This window comes from Narcine bancroftii, chromosome 6 (assembly GCF_036971445.1).
Source record: "Narcine bancroftii isolate sNarBan1 chromosome 6, sNarBan1.hap1, whole genome shotgun sequence".
Taxonomy (NCBI): domain Eukaryota; kingdom Metazoa; phylum Chordata; class Chondrichthyes; order Torpediniformes; family Narcinidae; genus Narcine; species Narcine bancroftii.
Genome location: NC_091474.1, coordinates 183,441,214 through 183,460,194, shown reverse-complemented (window position 1 = coordinate 183,460,194; position 18,981 = coordinate 183,441,214). Strand labels below are relative to the sequence as shown.

Sequence of the window (18,981 nt, the reverse complement as noted above, 5' to 3'; positions counted from 1 at the left end):
CTAAAGGCTGTGTACGGCCCCTCACCCCAAGTCCAAAGCCCTCTGCGCAGCTCAGATGGCGAAGTCCTCCTCAGCGACAAGATCTCCATCCTCAATCGATGGTCAGAACACTTCCAATCCCTTTTCAGTGCCAACTGCTCAGTCCAAGAATCCGCCCTGCTCCAGCTCCTTCAACAACCCTTGAGGCTAGAGCTGGATGAGGTCCTTAACCGGAAAGAGACATATAAGGCAATTGAACAACTGAAAAGTGGCAAAGCAGCAGGTATGGATGGAACCCCCCCCCACCCACCCAGAGGTCTGGAAGGCTGGCGGAAAAGCTCTGCATACCAAACTGCATGAGTTTTTCATGCTCTGCTGGGACCAAGCAAAGATGCCTCAGGACCTTCGTGATGCCATCATCATCACCCTGTACAAAAACAAAGGCGAGAAATCAGACTGCTCAAACTACAGGGGAATCACGCTGCTCTCCATTGCAGGCAAAATCTTCGCTAGGATTCTCCTTAATAGACTAATACCTAGTGTTGCCGAAAATGTCCTCCCAGAATCACAGTGTGGCTTTCGCGCAAACAGAGGAACGACTGACATGGTCTTTGCCCTCAGACAGCTCCAAGAAAAGTTCAGAGAACAAAACAAAGGACTCTACATCACCTTTGTTGATCTCACCAAAGTCTTTGACAATGTGAGCAGGAAAGGGCTTTGGCAAATACTAGAGTGCCTCGGATGCCCCCCCAAGTTCCTCAACTTGGTTATCCAACAGCACGAAAACCAACAAGGTCGGGTCAGATACAGCAATGAGCTCTCCAAACCCTTCTCCATTGACAACGGCGTGAAGCAAGGCTGCGTCCTCGCACCAACCCTCTTTACTATCTTCTTCAGCATGATGCTGAAACAAGCCATGAAAGACCTCAACAATGAAATCGCTGTTTACATCCGGTACCGCACGGATGGCAGTCTCTTCAATCTGAGGCGCCTGCAAGCTCACACCAAGACACAAGAGCAACTTGTCCGTGAACTACTCTTTGCAGATGATGCCGCTTTAGTTGCCCATTCAGAGCCAGCTCTCCAGCGCATGACGTCCTGTTTTGCGGAAACTGCCAAAATGTTTGGCCTGGAAGTCAGCCTGAAGAAAACTGAGGTCCTCCATCAGCCAGCTCCCCACCATGACCACCAGCCCCCCCACATCTCCATCGGGCACACAGAACTCAAAAAGGTCAACCAGTTTACCTACCTCGGCTGCACCATTTCATCTGATGCAAGGATCAACAAAGAGATAGACAACAGACTCGCCAAGGCAAATAGTGCCTTTGGAAGACTACACAAAAGAGTCTGGAAAAACAACCACCTGAAGAAACACACAAAGATCAGAGTGTACAGAGCCGTTGTCATACCCACGCTCCTGTTCGGCTCAGAATCATGGGTCCTCTACCGGCATCACCTACAGCTCCTAGAACGCTTCCATCAGCGCTGTCTCCGCTCCATCCTCAACATTCATTGGGATGACTTCATCACCAACATCGAAGTACTCGAGCTGGCAGAGTCCGCAAGCATCGAATCCATGCTGCTGAAGACCCAACTGCGCTGGGTGGGTCACATCTCAAGAATGGAGGACCATCGCCTTCCCAAGATTGTGTTCTACGGTGAGCTCTCCACTGGATACTGAGACAGAGGTGCACCAAAGAAGAGGTACAAGGACTGCTTAAAGAAATCTCTTGGTGCCTGCCACATTGACCACCTCCAGTGGTCTGATATTGCCTCCAACCGTGCATCTTGGCGCCTTACAGTTTGGTGTTAGCAACCTCCTTTGAAGAAGACCTCAGAGCCCACCTCACTGACAAAAGACAAAGGAGGAAAAACCCAACATCCAACCCCAACCAACCAATTTTCCCTTGCAACCACTGCAATCGTGCCTGCCTGTCCCGCATCGGACTTGTCAGTCACCAACGAGCCTGCAGCAGACATGGACATACCCCTCCGTAAATCTTCATCTGCAAAGCCAAGCCAAAGAAAAAAAGAATTACAATTTTTTTACATCAATTATATTTGACACCTGAAAAATTTTAAAAATATGGTTTTAATGAATCAGATTTGTGTTTTAGATGTGGTGATACGGTTGGAACTTTTTTTCATGCTATTTGATTATGTATATATATATATATATACATACAATCTTTTTGGAAGAAAATTCAATCTTTTTTAGAATACCTGTATAAAATTAAAATAGTTTTAGATCCAACAGTATTTTTATTGGGTAGTTTGCAACCTTTGAAAGGTTTGGGATTAGATAAGTTCCAGCTTGCTTTTGTATATTTAGCTTTATTCGTAGTGAAAAAATGTATTGCTAGTACATCGAAAGATACAAATATGATTGATATTAATAGATGGCATAATGAGATGAAATATTATTTAATAATGGAAAAAATTATGTATGTTTTACATGATAATTATAATTTTTTATTAATAAGTGGCTGTTATACTCAGAATATTTAATTTCAATTTATATTGATTAGATTTTAATATGTATATTTAACTTTTTCTTTAATATTCTTTCTTTTTTCTTCTTTTATGGCTCTCCTTAGGAGAGTTGGCTGAAGGGGGGGAGGTTCTTTTTTTAATATATATATATATATATATATATATATATATATATATATATATTTATATAAATGCTCATATTCTGTTTAATTGCTGTATATGTCATATATTATTTGTCTTTTGAACGAATAAATAAAGTTTTTTTAAAAATGTCTGCCAGTGCTGCTGTCGACATCACTGAGGAGCAATTCAAACCACTGCAGAAGACATAGACTGAATTTAAAGTCAGCAACTTGTAAATGGCTGAAGAAGTGTCACAAAATGGTGGTGATGAGGATGCAAAGGATGCGCAATTCCAACTGGTGTTAAGGCAACATCTGACATGCATGATGAAATAGAACCAGGTGACAGTGTGTCAAATGTTGGAAGCAGGAGAAGAAAACAAAGTTCTTTTGGATCAAGCTCCAGAGTTTCCAGTACTGTATCTACATGTATAAAGGCCGAGGCTGAAATGGGTGCCCTTGTTATACGACAAAAATTGCCTAAGGATAAACATGCTTTGGAAGAGCAGGAGGAGCCAGGAAGAGCAGCTAAAGAGGATCAGCAGCAAACATTGCTGCTACTGGGGCCAAAGTGATGGTACTCGGAGCCTCAAAGGGATCCGGTGTTCAAAGTAACTTATCTGAGGTGTCTGATGGGATGGAGTCATATCTTGAGAAAGGTCGACAGCAAAAGAAAACATTTAATGTTAAGGCAGATCCTTTTGTACCTCAATTACAAGGCATCCATACACTTGGACATATCCTTCCAGAGCAGTGTTACCAATCCACAAACACCAATAATAACTACAGACAGAGCTGTAGCTAAAATCAAATCTTTCACCACAGCTCCCTCGATACTCCAGACAAGCATCAGAAATCCAATGAACATGCATATGTGACATCTCCAGCTACCAGCAACAGTGACTAGAAAAACATATTCTCAGTCATGGAAAGGCAAAACAAAATCATTGCATCATTAATTCAGCTACAGTGTCTCTCTGCCATGCCCAAGAAGGAGATTCAAGTTCTCACTTCTGTACCAAATGTTCATTAAATCCTTTGAACACAGTACTGACAGCAAGAACAAAGTCTCCAGAGATTGTCTTTATTATCTAGAAAAATACACAATGAAACAGCCAGGAAAACTTGTAAGGAGTTGCCTACACATGGCCTTGGACAAAGGATTCAGGAAGGCTAAGTATTTACTACAGGAGCATTTTAGCGACAAGCATAAAATTGCTACAGCTTGTATGATGAAAGCTCCTTCATGGTCGACAATAAAACCAGATGTCACCAAAGGCTCTACAAGCATACACCCTCTTTCTAAGAGGATGTTGTAATGCTATGGAAGATATCAACTACATCCAGGAACTTGACATGCCTGCTAATATGCTGGTCATCATAAGGAGTTGACCTACCAGCTGAGGGATGGATATATGGAGAACTGTGGCCTCTGATTTCCAGGAAAAACACAATCCATTTAAATGCCATTAAGGATATGGTGGATTTCCTTGAAAGGAAAGTGAGGATTGCAACAGAGCCAGTATTTAGCGATATCAAAGATGCTCCAACAGTGAGCAGAGATGTGGGGAGGTCCAAGTCAGAGCCTTATCCAAGAATAAAAGGAAGCATCTTTACCACCACCGTGACAGTTGCAGATAAGGAAAACAATGAAGGAACTAAGGAAAATAAGAGTTTGTCTGCTGTGAGGAGCTGTTTGTTCTGTGGAGGAGAACATGCTTTGAAGATGTGTCCACAGTTGGAATAGAGGGAACATAAGGAGAAAATGGTGCATGTTTTCACAGTCTTTGTAAAGCACACATCAGCGAAGATTACAGGAAGCAGCTCAGCTGCAACTCGTGTGGTTTAAAGCATCCCAGAATGCTGTATGTCCACCAAAGAAAGGCAATGGAAAAGGAGCAAGCAGAAAGAGAGGAACCAGCTGAAAACAGTACTTTAGCCTCTGTTCTCACAAGTGGTCTTACTGGGGCCAGTGAAAAGAACTGCAAACTCTCAATAGTGCTGTATAAGTCAAGGCCAGGAAGGGAAATGCAACAATGCATCCTTATGCATTTCTTTAAAGGAAAGCCCTGTGAAGGAGTTGGTTAACCCCTTGGACCCAAAGTCTGATCTGGAAGTTCCAACAACTAGAACCATTATGGATCTTAAAGCTGGATCTATTCTTCATCATCCTAAACATGAAATGGTGGATGTGGCTCCCTTAATCCCTGATGCTCAATCTATCCTCAATGATCCAAAAGCCAGTTTTGCATCTACTTTTCCTGCTGAAGGTGTTATCATTGGAGTTTAAAATACAGCCAGAAAGACATGGATTCTGCAAAGTGAGCTGTAAAACAAGAGCTTGCTGCCCAAGATGGTATAACTTTGAAATGGAAACAGAAGCATAAAGAAAGCCTTGCACAGAGTGCAGAAATGAAAAAAAAAATCAATATGCTAAAAAAATAAATTTCCAAATCATGGAGGTCCATGACATAAAGACAGTACAAAGAATGACAATCCCAAGAATATGGAGATGGATACCATCAATCTTCAAAAGAAGGAAGAAGAAACTAATGTGAAGGTAAAGGCAATCTATATCCAAAAAGTCAAACTAGTTTCAGAAGCAACACATCTTATCAGGACTTGCATGAGGCTGAACATGGAGAAAGTTGTCCTTGTTTTTGAAAACATGTTAACTTATCGGAAGTTAATCACAGCTGCAATAGAAAGTAGCAGGAAGCAAATACTTAATTTTGCTGCTGGTCCTGGAAATCTCCAGTGACCGGTCCTGCTTCAAGCACAGAAAGAGCTATTGCATTACAAAGGGCTTGGAATTAATGTTTTGGAAATGAGCCACAGATCAGCAGCCTTCATCAAAATTGTCAACACTGCAGAAAATGGCCTGCAAGAACGACTAAAAATTCCTGAAAACTACAGTGATCTTTCTCCAGAGAGATGGAACTGGACAGTTCAGTGGTGAACTAAATTTTATTGGATTAAAAGCAGGTTATGTGGTTACTGGAGCCCAGTCTACCGGTGAAGCAGAAAGATATGGAAAAGTAATATTGTGCACCCCAAGCTTGACACTTACAGAACTATTCCTAATCCAAGCAATTGGAATTTGAACCCAAATTCCTCCTATGTTTTCTATTGTGCCAAAAAGACTGTTTATGGTCTGGAATTCCCCTTTATCCCAGACATAAAGGGAACTGTGCCAGTCTGTGACAGATCTTCAAGTTTTCTTTCAAAACTTGGGTTGGTTTGAATTTTGCTGGTCCTCAGAAAATTATTAGATGTGCTGGAATAACTGTGGTACTAATCACAGAGGATTTTATGGGATATGCACTGAAAGAATGTCCAGTCACTTCTATGTACAACACTCCAGCAACCTCCAGTATTTAAATTATGGGATTGGTCTTGCAATAGATCAAAATTTCTGGGGTGCTGAAGCAATGGGCCAAAACAGTGCAGTGAAATCAAAGTTGATTTATCACAAAATTGATAGATCAAAATGGATTCTATGTGTATCTGGCTGCTTCAACCTGCAGAAGCACAATGAATATTCCAGTGCACATTGGGAATGCAAATTGGGACAGTATTCTTGAAAGGGAGTTTCTTGACAAAGCTGCTAAAAGTAACATAATATCATTAAAGGGCCACAGGTCTGTCAGTGGAATTCAAATGTCCTTATTTAATGCTGTGACAGTGGAAGAAACCCAAAAACTGGCTAACTTTATTTTGTTGGTTTTTTTTGGACCTTGCTCCTTGCCCAGTACACACACTACAGACTTTACTGGTCCAGAGTGGTGGTAAAGATCAATCTTTTCAAGGATATGTGCTGATAACCTCTGGCCTACAAAGAATGAAGAAAGAAGATCTACATAATATTGGAATTTACTGTATTTGATTGTTATTTATAATTGTACAATTATTATTTGAGACATAATAATTAGGGGCCGGTGTAAGAGCTCATTGTTTACTGTTGTCCGTTTGGCTGTAGCCGTTGGTGGCGTCCCAGGGTCCGGAGGCTGCACAATTTGTTTGTGCGCATGTGCTATTCACTGGGGGTTGGCGTGTGTGCAAGGGTTTTGGGCATGTTGACTGATAAGGCAGGATAGACGGAGGGTGAGTGAGGCTCCAATATTTTCTGTTGATTGTTACTGAGAAGATTGATCATTACACGTTACAGTTACCAAGTTCACGAATGTTACCCCGTTCAAGAACATTACAACAGATGTTACAAGTCTTTTTGTGTTAATTAATAAACCATTTGAAACTCATCTAGACTTTGTTAAGAATTTATTCGAATGCATCACAGTAAAAAGCTCACGTACCCTCCGAGTGGATTTTTTTTTAATGGATAGTAGTCGCTAGATTTTATATAACACTTCTGATGTGCTTCAAACCTAGTGTAATTGAAAGATAATTGCCCTGCATTTGAATACAAATACCATAATAGACAACAACATTCATACATTCTATTAGCTTTCCTAATTTTCTGTTTTGCCTGCATCCTAGCTTTTTGTGAATTATGCACATAAGCACCCAGATATCTTTTTGGCACAAAGTTCTATAAATTTAGACATACAGCACGGTAACAGACTATTTCAGCTCAGAAGTCCATACCATCCTATTTACATCCAGTTCATTTCAAAAGGTGGGAGGAAACCAGAGCCCCTGGGAAAACCCACGCAGACATGGGGAGAACATACAAACTCCTTACAGACAGTGTGGGATTCGAATCCTGGCCCCAATTGCTGGCTGTTTTTAAATTCTTTTTGAAAAGGTATAATAGCTATACAAGCACAAAAAAAAGAATTTTTTTTTGGATTAGACAAATAAATCAAAATATTCCTCATTACCATTCAGAGGAGCATTTTTAACATTTTCAAGCCTACATGAGCAAGTTCACATTTTTCCTCATAATATTCCATTTGTTTGATCTTTGCCTACTCATTTAGTCTCTTCACAATTTGCTTTCCAACCTATTTTTGTGTCATTAATAAATTTAGCAACCACATATTCTTTTATTCAAGTAGTTAATATGAATAGTAAAATGTTTATGTGCTAGCACCAATCCCCATGGCACATTTATTCACACTTGCCAACTGCAAAATGATCTTTTTATATCTATCATTTGTTTCACATCAGTCAGCTAATCTTCTACCCAGGCCAAAATGTTATCTCTTACATCCTGAGCTTTTATTTTGCATAACTTTTGATGTGATACATTATGACATCTCTTTCAAAGATGAGCAGTACATACACCAGTTCTCACTTGTCTGATATATATCTTTTATACAAGGAATATGTTTGAGAACATCAATAAATTGCTCAAATATGATATTCCTTTCACAAAATCACGCTGACTTTGCCCGATTGCCTCTATCTTTTAGTGCCCTGCTATCATATCGTTAATAGCAACATTTTTTAACAGACATTCGAAAATTAAGCTAATTTATTTTAATTAGCTGTTTTAGTAACCTCATAATTGCCCTTATTTAAGTTTAAATTATTATCCTTGAACCTATTCTTCACTCATCTAAGTGAATGTAAAAATCAATAATGTTATGATCTCTCCCTTTATGATGAGGTCATTAAGTAATCCTATCTTGTTGCATTATGCCAGGTCTAATATTGCTTGATCTTTGGTTAGCTTTAATAATGCTCATCAGCGACACATCCTTTGCACATCCAACTTTTTTAAATCTATACACAAATCAAACCTCCCTATGCTTATTACCATATCTTTCAAACAACCTCTTTTGATTTTTTTCCTTTTATACTCTGTCCTTTCACATGGTTACTGGAAAGGTGATTTTACATCATTCCCAAAAGTGACTTCTTGCCTTTATTTTTTCTTATCTCCACTCAATAAGCTTCTGGATCTGGGTTTCTAGACAGGGCATCCTTTTTTACTACTTTAAGTTCACAAAGCTGTTCCTTCATATGATTTTTACTTCATGTCTTTCCAAAATTTCATGTTCCCTTCAATAGTGACGTCCCATCACGCTACAGCCATCTCTGTTATAACTATCAGATCACTGATTTTTTTTCCTGCACTTTCAATGCATTCAGATAATTTGAAAGTACATCAGAAGGCTCCATATTTTCCTGTCACAGGAAATTTACCACATTTGCATCTTGCCTTGTTTCTAATCATTTACTTACCACATTTTGAGAACTATAAATGCACGAGTCCAACTACTTAAGTAAAAAAATGTAGTTTTATTCCTGACCTTCATGGCTTGTTGGAACAATGGTCTCAGCATATGCATTTATAAACTGCCTCAACAGTTTAGCTTCTCGTTTTCCCAGAACTGGCGACCATGAAGTGGATTTAATTTCTGTCTCACTAACAATATGAGCCAAATATTCTTTACTCTAATCTTATTTATCCCATGCTAATTTATGTCTGGCTGAAATAATAATTCAGAAATTATCTTTGAGATTCTCCATTCTCTAACATTACAGTTCCAGAATTACAACAATTCATTGTTTTAAAGACAAGTACAAGTGCACTTTAACATGATGATAGAGTGGCTAGGCAATCAAATTTTCAGTTCTCCATTCCTTATATTACTGCATTAATGTTTTGAAATGCTTTTATGTTTACGACTTCCTAGCATCTGTGCAGACTCAACCTCATTGTGCATAATTAATTAGGAGCTAGAAACAATTTGCAAGCAGGGACTTTGCTGAATTGCATTCATGTCTGGGACTGCATACTACTTAATTTCTTCCCTGTACATAAAGGGTCAAATATCATAAGATTTTGGCACAATGCATTTACATTTTCAACAAGTGTTGACCATAACTTGTAAAGATCATCAAATTTCAGAGCTGCTGATAAATCTATTCTTTGCTTACTTGAAAACAGAAAATGAACCAATTAACAAATGCAAATTACTTCCAATTCCCTTGCCCGTAAAACATACAATTATTCAGCTAATTTTACATCCTTTTGAACTGATTGGTGAAGTACTCATCTGAGAACATACTCAAATAGCTTTCAACTCAATTCCTTGTGGACAAAAGGAGATACGTATTTCTGGTTTGAATAATTAACCTTTCTTGCATTTAAAAATGTTATTTAAATCAGATATCATAGCTGATATCACAAATGTTACCATGCATTGACTACACCAAGGAAAATGGTCCAAATTTAGTGGGGAAAAATACAATCTATAATAATGTAGTCAGTATCTTTTTGCATTAAATTTAAATGACCAAATAACAGCAAATAAATTTTAATTAGATTTATTGCGCCTTTCTATCAATCATTCAAAAATTCACTTTCTTTTAATTAAGTTTTTGATATCAAACAGATTTCAACTTCAAGTTTTTTGTAATCTAATTGGAAAGATAAAAAGATTCCATTATTGTCATGTAATACTACATTTTTTAGAATGTAACATACATGACATTCTTTAACTTTATCTACTGCACAGAAGACAAGAGAGTCACCACTTTGTCACATACACAACCCAAATATACAGCATTTTTCCAGACTACGGTGCACACACAAAAACACACAATACATTATACATAATGATCACATAATCAAAATTTAAAAAAAATTTCAGACAATTTTCATAGTTTCATTATTCATCAGCCTCACAGCCTGTGGAAGGAAGCTATTACAAAGTTTGGCCAGCCCTGATGTTGATGCTCCTGTACCTTTGTCTTGATAGTATTGGGTTGAAGATACTATGTGCCAGATGGAAAGGGTTATCCCTATTTAAACAATGCTCCTAGTACATGTTATAAATAGAGGAAAGGGGACCCCGTTGATCCTCTTGGCTGTTTTAATGATTTTCTCTCTCTCTATTTTAGGTCTGATGCTTCACAGCTACCATTCCACACAATGGCGCAGCCAGATGGAACACTCATAATTGTGCACTTTTAAAAGGTTGTTATGATGGGGGCCAGTAACATTCCATATCTTTACAGAAGTTTTGACATAAAAACAAAAAATGTTGGAGATACTTAAAAAATGGGTAAATATTTCAGGACATAATTATAATTAAAAGTAATTGTTCCAAAATGTTAATACTGTTTTTCTTTCTCCACAAATGCTATTTTGCATTCTGAGTATGAACATCATTTTCTTATTGGCTTCAATTTCCAGTATCTGAAGTGTTTTGCTGTAGCTTCATTTTGTCCTACTGCGATGACTGCATTTATCTAAAAGTAATGGATGACATAACATAGCAAAACTTCAGAATCATGAGAATTTACACACCCTGATTTTAACACTGCAGTGATGTATTGTTTGAGGGCAATGGACATTATTTGTAATGCAAGCATGTTCTGAAAATAATATTGAACAGCTTAGCAAGGATTGTGTAGAATGATTTTTGAATCTAAACTCCTTCACTTACTGTTGGGCATTAACTCAACTCTATTCATTATACATCCATGACTGTATGCCAGACACAATTCCAATGCTATCTACAAGTCTGCCGACGACACCACAGTTGTCGGCAGACTGACAAAGGGCAGGGAGGAGGGAGATAGGTCAGCTCGTTGAATGGTGTAACGACAAAACCTTGTGCTCAATGTCAGTAAAACCAAGGGAATGATTGTGGACTTCACGAGGAGTAAAAGTGGAGAGGATCATGAACTTCAAATTCCTGGTTGTCAACATCTCCAAGGATCTGTCCTGGAGCCTCCATGTTGATACAATCACAGATAAAGATGAGGTGTCTGCGAGATTCAATATATCACTGAAAACTCTTGTAAGCTTCTACAGGTGTACTGTGGAGAGGATTCTGGCTGGTTGCATCACTGCCTTTTATGGAGGTGCCAACTCTTAGGACAAGAATAAACTCCAGAGGGTTGCTAGCTCGGCCATTGAGGACATCTACATGAGACAGTGTCTTAAAAAAGCAGCCTCTATCCTCAAAAACTCCCACTACCCAAGCCATGCCCTCTTCACACTGCTACCATAGGGAAAAAAGGTACAGGAGCTTAAAGATGAGCACTCAATGGCACGAGGACAGCTTCTTCTCCACTGCCATCAGATTCCTGAATAATCAATGAACTAAAGACACTTCCTTACTTTTCGTGCACTACTGTTTTAATTTTTTTAATTTATAGTAATGTTGAAAAATGGTTATAATATGAATGTTTTCACTATTATTCTGCTACAAAACACCAAATTTCATGACAATATTAATTCTCATACTGAACTGCCAAATATTTATGTTCCATAGTTTCCTGATTTTAGACATACAGCACAATAACAAGCCATTTTGGCCCACAAGACGATGACGTTCAATTTACAACCAATTAACCTACACCCTGGTACGTTTTTGAACAGTGGGAGGAAACCAGACCCCCACGCCCAGGGAAAACCCACACAGAGCGGGAAGAAATACAAACTCCTTCCAGACACCGCGGGATTCGAACCCTGGTTCCAATCACTGGCGCTGTAACAGTGTTACACTAACCGCTACACCAAACATACCACAGGAACCTGAGGATGAGCACTCAGTGGCACAAGAACAGCTTCTTCTCCCTCTACCATCAAATTTCTGAATGACAATGAACTACAGACACAACCTCACTTTGTCTTTTTCTTGCACTACCTATATTTTATTTATTTTGAAATGTGGGTTCAATTCTGATTTTGATTCTGACTCACCAGTACTGACAATCAAGTGGCAGGCTGAACTAAATACATGAGATTTAACTTCCACTTTTCTTGACAATCTCGGTGCAGTAATTGGATGACAGGTATAAATGTCATCTCCCCTGCAATCCTTAGAGATTGTAAATCTTAGCAATGTAAATTACAGTATTCTGAATAATATAAGGAGACATTGTGCACAATAATATTCCCTTCAATGTTACCATTATCAAGATCAAAGTTATAAGAAGATACAGCACAAAACAGGCCCTTTGGTCTGAGTTCTTCTTGATCTTCAACCACCAATATATAATCCTAGATTAATCCCATTTTTCCAACATTCTCAATAACTTCCCTCATTTTCTACCACAAGTAACAGGCAATTAACTATACAACTTCCATGAATTTGAAGCGTAGGAGAAAACCAACACACCTGGGAGAAACCACTGTGGTCACAGGAAGAATTGACAAACTCCATTCAAATCTGAATGGGTGATTCCAGCAAAAGAAGAAGAAAAGCGGAGATCCAACATACAGACAGAAGAGTCGCTTAAAAGAGACTGTCTCAAATATCCCTTGAAAGTAAAACTAATCTGATCTATCATCCAGAATTCCATTGGCTATTTGCCTTTACATTTATTGCTCTTCACTCAAAACCACTTCTTGTTTAACCTGCTAAATTATTTAACTTCCCATCTTGCTTACTTTCAATTTCATCAGTCACCTGGCTTTTCTTAAAAACTTTAGACATATAACAAGCCAATTCAGCCCTACAAGTCCATGCTGCCCAATTTACACCCCATTAAGCTACACCACAGTACATTTTTGAAGGGTGTGAGGAAATCTGAGGACATACAAACTCCTTGCAGGCAGCGCGGGATTTGAACCCAGGTCCCAATCATTGGCATTGAAAACGTGTTGTACTAAGCTTCACCAACAGTGCTGCCCACTGTTTATCTGCAATATTCTTTCCAGATTCCAGAATGGCTCTATGCTTCCGAAATATTTACCAAACCTTCCACCTTTAATCAAGAGAAAATATTGATTATGATGCCAATGCCCACGTACAATCAGAAAAAAAACAAAGCAAGCTTTTCCATAGCTTCCCAATGCTCCACAGTGCTAGGCACAAGCAACGTTAAGTGTTTATAAGGTTTTCAGCTAAAAATGTCAAGAGGAGATACTCCCCAGTAGCCTTCCATCATTCTTAACAACATATTTCATGACAAGTTTGAGGAGATTTGGAATGTCACCAAATACTCTTTCAAATTTCTACAGCTATACTGTGGAGAACATTCTGATTTGTTGCATCACTGTCTGGTATGGAGGTGGCAATGCACAGGGACAGGAAAAAAAAACTACAATGAGTTGTGATCTCAAGAGAGCAGCCGCTATCCTCAAGGATCCTCACCACCCTCTTCACAATGCTACCATCAGGAAGGAGGTACGGGATCATGCATCCAGATCATATAATAGTTAAAACAATTTGTACAGTCTAACAGGTAACATAATGATAATTACCATTCTAATGTAAAAATCAAAATTCTTTCTTTGGCTTGGCTTCGCGGACGAAGATTTATGGAAGGGTATGTCCACATCTGCTGCAGGCTCGTTGGTGACTGACAAGTCCGATGCGGGACAGGCAGGCACAGTTGCAGCGGTTGCAAGGGAAAATTGGTGGGTTGGGGTTGGGTGTTGGGTTTTTCCTCCTTTGTCTTTTGTCAGTGAGGTGGGCTCTGCGGTCTTCTTCAAAGGAGGTTGCTGCCCGCCGAACTGTGAGGCGCCAAGATGCACAGTTGGAGGCGATATCAGCGCACTGGCGGTGGTTAATGTGGCAGGCACCAAGAGAATTCTTTAAGCAGTCCTTGTACCTCTTCTTTGGTGCACCTCTGTCTCGGTGGCCAGTGGAGAGCTCGCCATATAATACGATCTTGGGAAGGCGATAGTCCTCCATTCTGGAGACGTGACCCACCCAGCACAGTTGGGTCTTCGGCAGCATGGATTCGATGCTTGCGGACTCTGCATCGAGTACTTCGATGTTGGTGATGGTCATTCCAATGAATGAAATCAAAATTAATATCCATTTAAATGCCAAACATGTACGGTATTGATCAAAAGCCCTGGACTAGTATGTTAAACAATGAGCGTTTTCTGAAGCTATAGAAGAATACAAAATCTTGTAACTATGTCCATATTCTATAAAAAAGTTGAAATTTAATTTCAAGAAGGATCAGAATTTAAATCCTAATCCAAGTTTTCATCAGGGCCCAAGGAAATGCATTTGCTTTTCATGCTGCTTTAGCTACAAAACCACAACAAATATTTTTTTTCCAAACAAGCTCTACAGTATTTAATCTACTCACTCATCCTCAACTCCTAAAGGCAGGTCCCTATCAGTGACAACATGATAGAAATTAAATTGGAAATCCTATCAATTGATTTTTGGGGCAGCAAAGTGGATCATGCTCTATAAACAAAAAAAAAATCTCATGAATTTTGCAGAGTCTTACTACAGGATTAAGGAACACAAATCTGAATCTCAAGAACCAGAGGGGAAGATAGAGGGCAAAGTTAAGTTTACAATCGTGAGGTAAAATGGGTGATATCAGAATGTTGTACTGTCATTCATAAGAAAACAAATTGAAGTATTTTTTACACCACCATCTGAAGTTAAAATTAACACAATGAAAGATGAGAAAAAAATATATAAAACAACACCAGAACCAACCCACCACACAACACAAAGAAAAATCATGCCATCTTTTAATAAATTAAACTGCTGGATATACTCAGCAGACTAGATAGCATCTACAGTCACTAAAATGTCAATTCTGTTTTTCCACAGATATTGGCTGATCTTTTCAGTAGCTTCTGATTTTAGCTCTGATTGTGAGCATCTGCAGCTTTTTTGTGACAGAGTATTTAGAGGTGGTTTGGGAGGAATTGTTAGAGTGGCTTGCACACACACACACACACACACACACACACACACACACACACACACACACACACACACACACACACACACACACACACACACACACACACACACACACACACACACACACACACACACAAAATATTTGCAGGACTTTTGCAGAATGCTTTTTTGCAGGAGGCAACAAAGTATCGACAGCAGCTTGCCTAGGAGAGCATGTGATCTTTGAAGGCAGAAGAGAAGAGTTTTGCACTCAGAGAGGGAGGGTGTGAAACAGAGAGGAGAGAGAGACAGAAATCCATTCCAGAGGGACAAGCTGGCAAACTTTAGAAGGCTGCCTGGTCAAAGGAGAAGACTGGTGATGTGAAAGGTGACCTGAAAGAAAGAGGATCATCTGGAGAACACTGAAGGGGGCAAGTTTGGTCAGCAAGACTGATTGAGAAGAATCAGTTGCGGATGTCCTGGAAAAGAAATCTCTCTCTGAAAACCAACAAAAACCTTCCTGAGTGGTAACCGTTTGCCTGTTAAGCACCAAAGACTGGTGAACTTTATTAATGCTAACTTCTATGCACAGTACAAGAATTGCCTGTGATACAAATAACTTTTCTAATCTTAAGTATACATTACACACATCTGCACTTAGTATTAGAGTGGGGGGGGGGGGAAATTAAGTAGTTAGGTAGATTAAGTAATAAATTAAAGTTTAATTCTGTTTTCTTCTTCAAATATAATTAAAAACAACTTTTATTCAAGTAACCCTGTGTTGTGGTGCATATTGTTATAAGATCAAACCAGCAACCACAAAGAAGGCATATCACACAGGGGTAAAAATGAACAATTACTTTATTAACAAAAAATTCACCTTCGAACTTTAATTCAAAATTCTCCCCCCCCCTCCCAACTTTTACAACAATGCCCACTGGTTACTATGCAAATTTCTACAAAAGTGTAAAACTAATAAATTCCCTAGCCTAAATACAACATATGTAATTAAAGTCTAAGTTATATTTCCAACCAGCCCACAGACAAAATTAGACACAAAATAAACACAAAACACACAAGACTCCACAACACACATTGAAAAATGTTGATGATTATTACATAAATTAGAAGTTATTTTCTCAAGTGGAATTCAATCTCAACTGAAGAAAAGATCATAAACAAAATTCAGTTTGTTTAGTAAACTGAAGCCAAAAGATCTTTGAGAGAGAGAGAGCACAAAATTCAAAGTGGTCTTCTTGTGTTGCTTGCAGAGAGAGGAACAATTGGCTTTGACCGAATCCTTCTGGCTACCTTCGGAATGTTCATCCTTTTTGAAATCCCAACATTCTAAACTGTTCTCAAGACCATGACACATGCACTGGACTTTCTTCCACTTCAGATCACCCCCAGTGGTGGTTCATCATCCAAGTCCAGAAGTTTTTAGATCATTTTGTGTACATGCTCAGTCTGTCTCCCACTCTCTCAGCAGTCCACCTTCACCTTGGCTTTCTAAGGCAAACTGTCATTTTTTAAACATAAAACCACACATCACATAGGCCAATACACAACACAGAACTCTGTAACAATATCTATTGCTGCTGGTTTTTGGGGTCCTCAGGACTCTAACATTTTTGCTTTATAATAATACCACTTTATTGTCAGTGAGGTCACCTCACTGACAAAAGGCAAAGGAGGAAAAACCCAACACCCAACCCCAACCAACCAATTTTCCCTTGCAACCGCTGCAATCGTGTCTGCCTGTCCCGCATCGGACTTGTCAGCCACAAACGAGCTTGCAGCTAACGTGGACTTTTTACCCCCTCCATAAATCTTCATCCGCGAAGCCAAGCCAAAGAATACCACTTTATAATATGGACAGTGATTTCAGATTTATTTATTATCAGAGTAAATACATGACATCACATACAACCCTGAGATTCTTTTCTCCTGCGGGCACAGCAGAATCAGTACGAATTGGTAGTGAAAAAAAAACTGTACACACTGTAAAATGTAAACAAAGAATTGTAACAGATAACAAATGTTAACAAACTGACTGCGCCATTCACAGAGAACAAAAAGAAAATAAATAAAGTGCACAACTAAGAATCCTTAAACAAGTCTCTGAGTTTGAGTTGAGGAGTCTGATGGTGGAGGGGTAGCAGCTGTTCCTGGTCCTGGTGGTGTGAGTCTTGTGTCACCTATTCCTCTTTCCTGATTGCAGCATCAAGAAAGTGTGTGCTGGGTGGTGAGGGTCTTTTTCTAAGTTTTATTTAAGAATTTTAAAACCACATCCATGTAAACATATTCAGTAAAACTACAAGAGAAAAAAATTACACATGTATCATATATATATAGTATGTATACATACATGTACACATACAAACACACACTCAATTGCTGTCTTTGAAGGTGAATTTCTTGCTGGATTTCAAATTAAACCAAAAACAGATTCTACATAAAGAAGAAAGTGAAGAAGATGAAGAAGATACAGCTGTTGCTAGGGGAGGCATTAAAGTTTAGAGCAGAATGGAAACTCAAAGAGCAAGTCCTGAGATATTTATCATAATGAAAGAGCTTAAACAAATTTGATTGGATATTTTTTTTTAAATCAGAGGAGAAAATTAAGTGATATTATGAAATTGTAAATAGAATGTACAAGATTTGAAGATATGGAAGATAGAGTTAAAAATTTGGCATTTAGTGTAGAAATGATGCAAGATAGAATAGAGAAAATTGAAAACTGATGCACTTGCTATTGAAAATAAATGATTATCTGATAAAGTGGATTTATTAAAGAATTTTAGCAGAAGAAACAATATTAAGATTATTTGTTGACTTGATTACTATTCTAAGATCAATTTATTTTTTGGTATCTGCACAGCTTCAGAGTAGAATCCAACAATCAGAACCTAAAGCAAGAATTTTATCTGCTTATTCTCCTCTATTGATGGTAATATTAGTGGATAGAGAAGAATCAATTTATAGATGGAGGTTTAAAAAGGAATGATTTTTGTGAATTTATTAAAAGTCAAGAATTTTTTTGAAACTAATTCTAATTTAGTTATGAATAAGTTTAGCTTATGGGATACAATGAAGGTGTATTTACATGGCCAAATAATAATAAAATTAAGAAGGATTATATAAAGGAAATAGGATAATTGGAGATGGACCTAACAGGTTTGGAAAAGGATTTACAGAGGCAAGTTAATGAGGATAAATGAAGATCTCTTATTAATAAAGAACTTCAATACAATACTTTATAAACAGAATAGAGAATCCGATGATGAGAACAAAGCAGAGGTACTATGAATTGGGTGAAAGGGCACATAAGGTTCTTGCTTTGGCAGTGAAAAACAGGACAGAACAATTACTGCAACAGAACAATTACTTCAATTAAAAATGATTGAAATGTACTTTCATAAATCTCATGAAAATTTAAGCAATTTTATACAAAATTATATCAGTCAGAATCTGTCAAAGATGATAATAGACAATTTTCTACCTCAAATTAGTTGACCTAAATTGAATTTGGAAGATCAAGAGAGAAGTAGATGCTCCTTTCACTCTAAGATGTTAGAGAAGTATTGAATTCATTACAAAGTAATAAATCTCTAGGAGAGGATGGCTTCCCTCCTGAATTTTACAAAGATTTTAAAGATTTATTGATTCTTCAATTTATGGAAGTGTTAAGACAGGCAGAGGAAATACATACTTTACCCCAATCTTTTAAAACAACAATATTAACTGTCCCATTTATGCCAATATATAGGCCTACATCTTTATTAAATATTGATTATAAAATATTATCAAAAATATTCATGAATTGGTTGGCAAAATATTTACCAAAGTTAATA

The 18,981-nt window shown here is 38.2% G+C and overlaps 1 protein-coding gene and 1 pseudogene across 3 annotated transcripts in view; one reads left to right on the top strand and one right to left on the bottom strand.

The window, feature by feature from the left end:
- nkain2 (sodium/potassium transporting ATPase interacting 2) overlaps positions 1-18,981 on the bottom strand; it is a 544,966-nt gene that overhangs the window by 465,948 nt on the left and 60,037 nt on the right. The gene's annotated exons all lie outside the window — the stretch shown is intronic.
- On the top strand, positions 5,365-6,386 carry LOC138736899 (phosphoserine aminotransferase pseudogene; annotated as a pseudogene).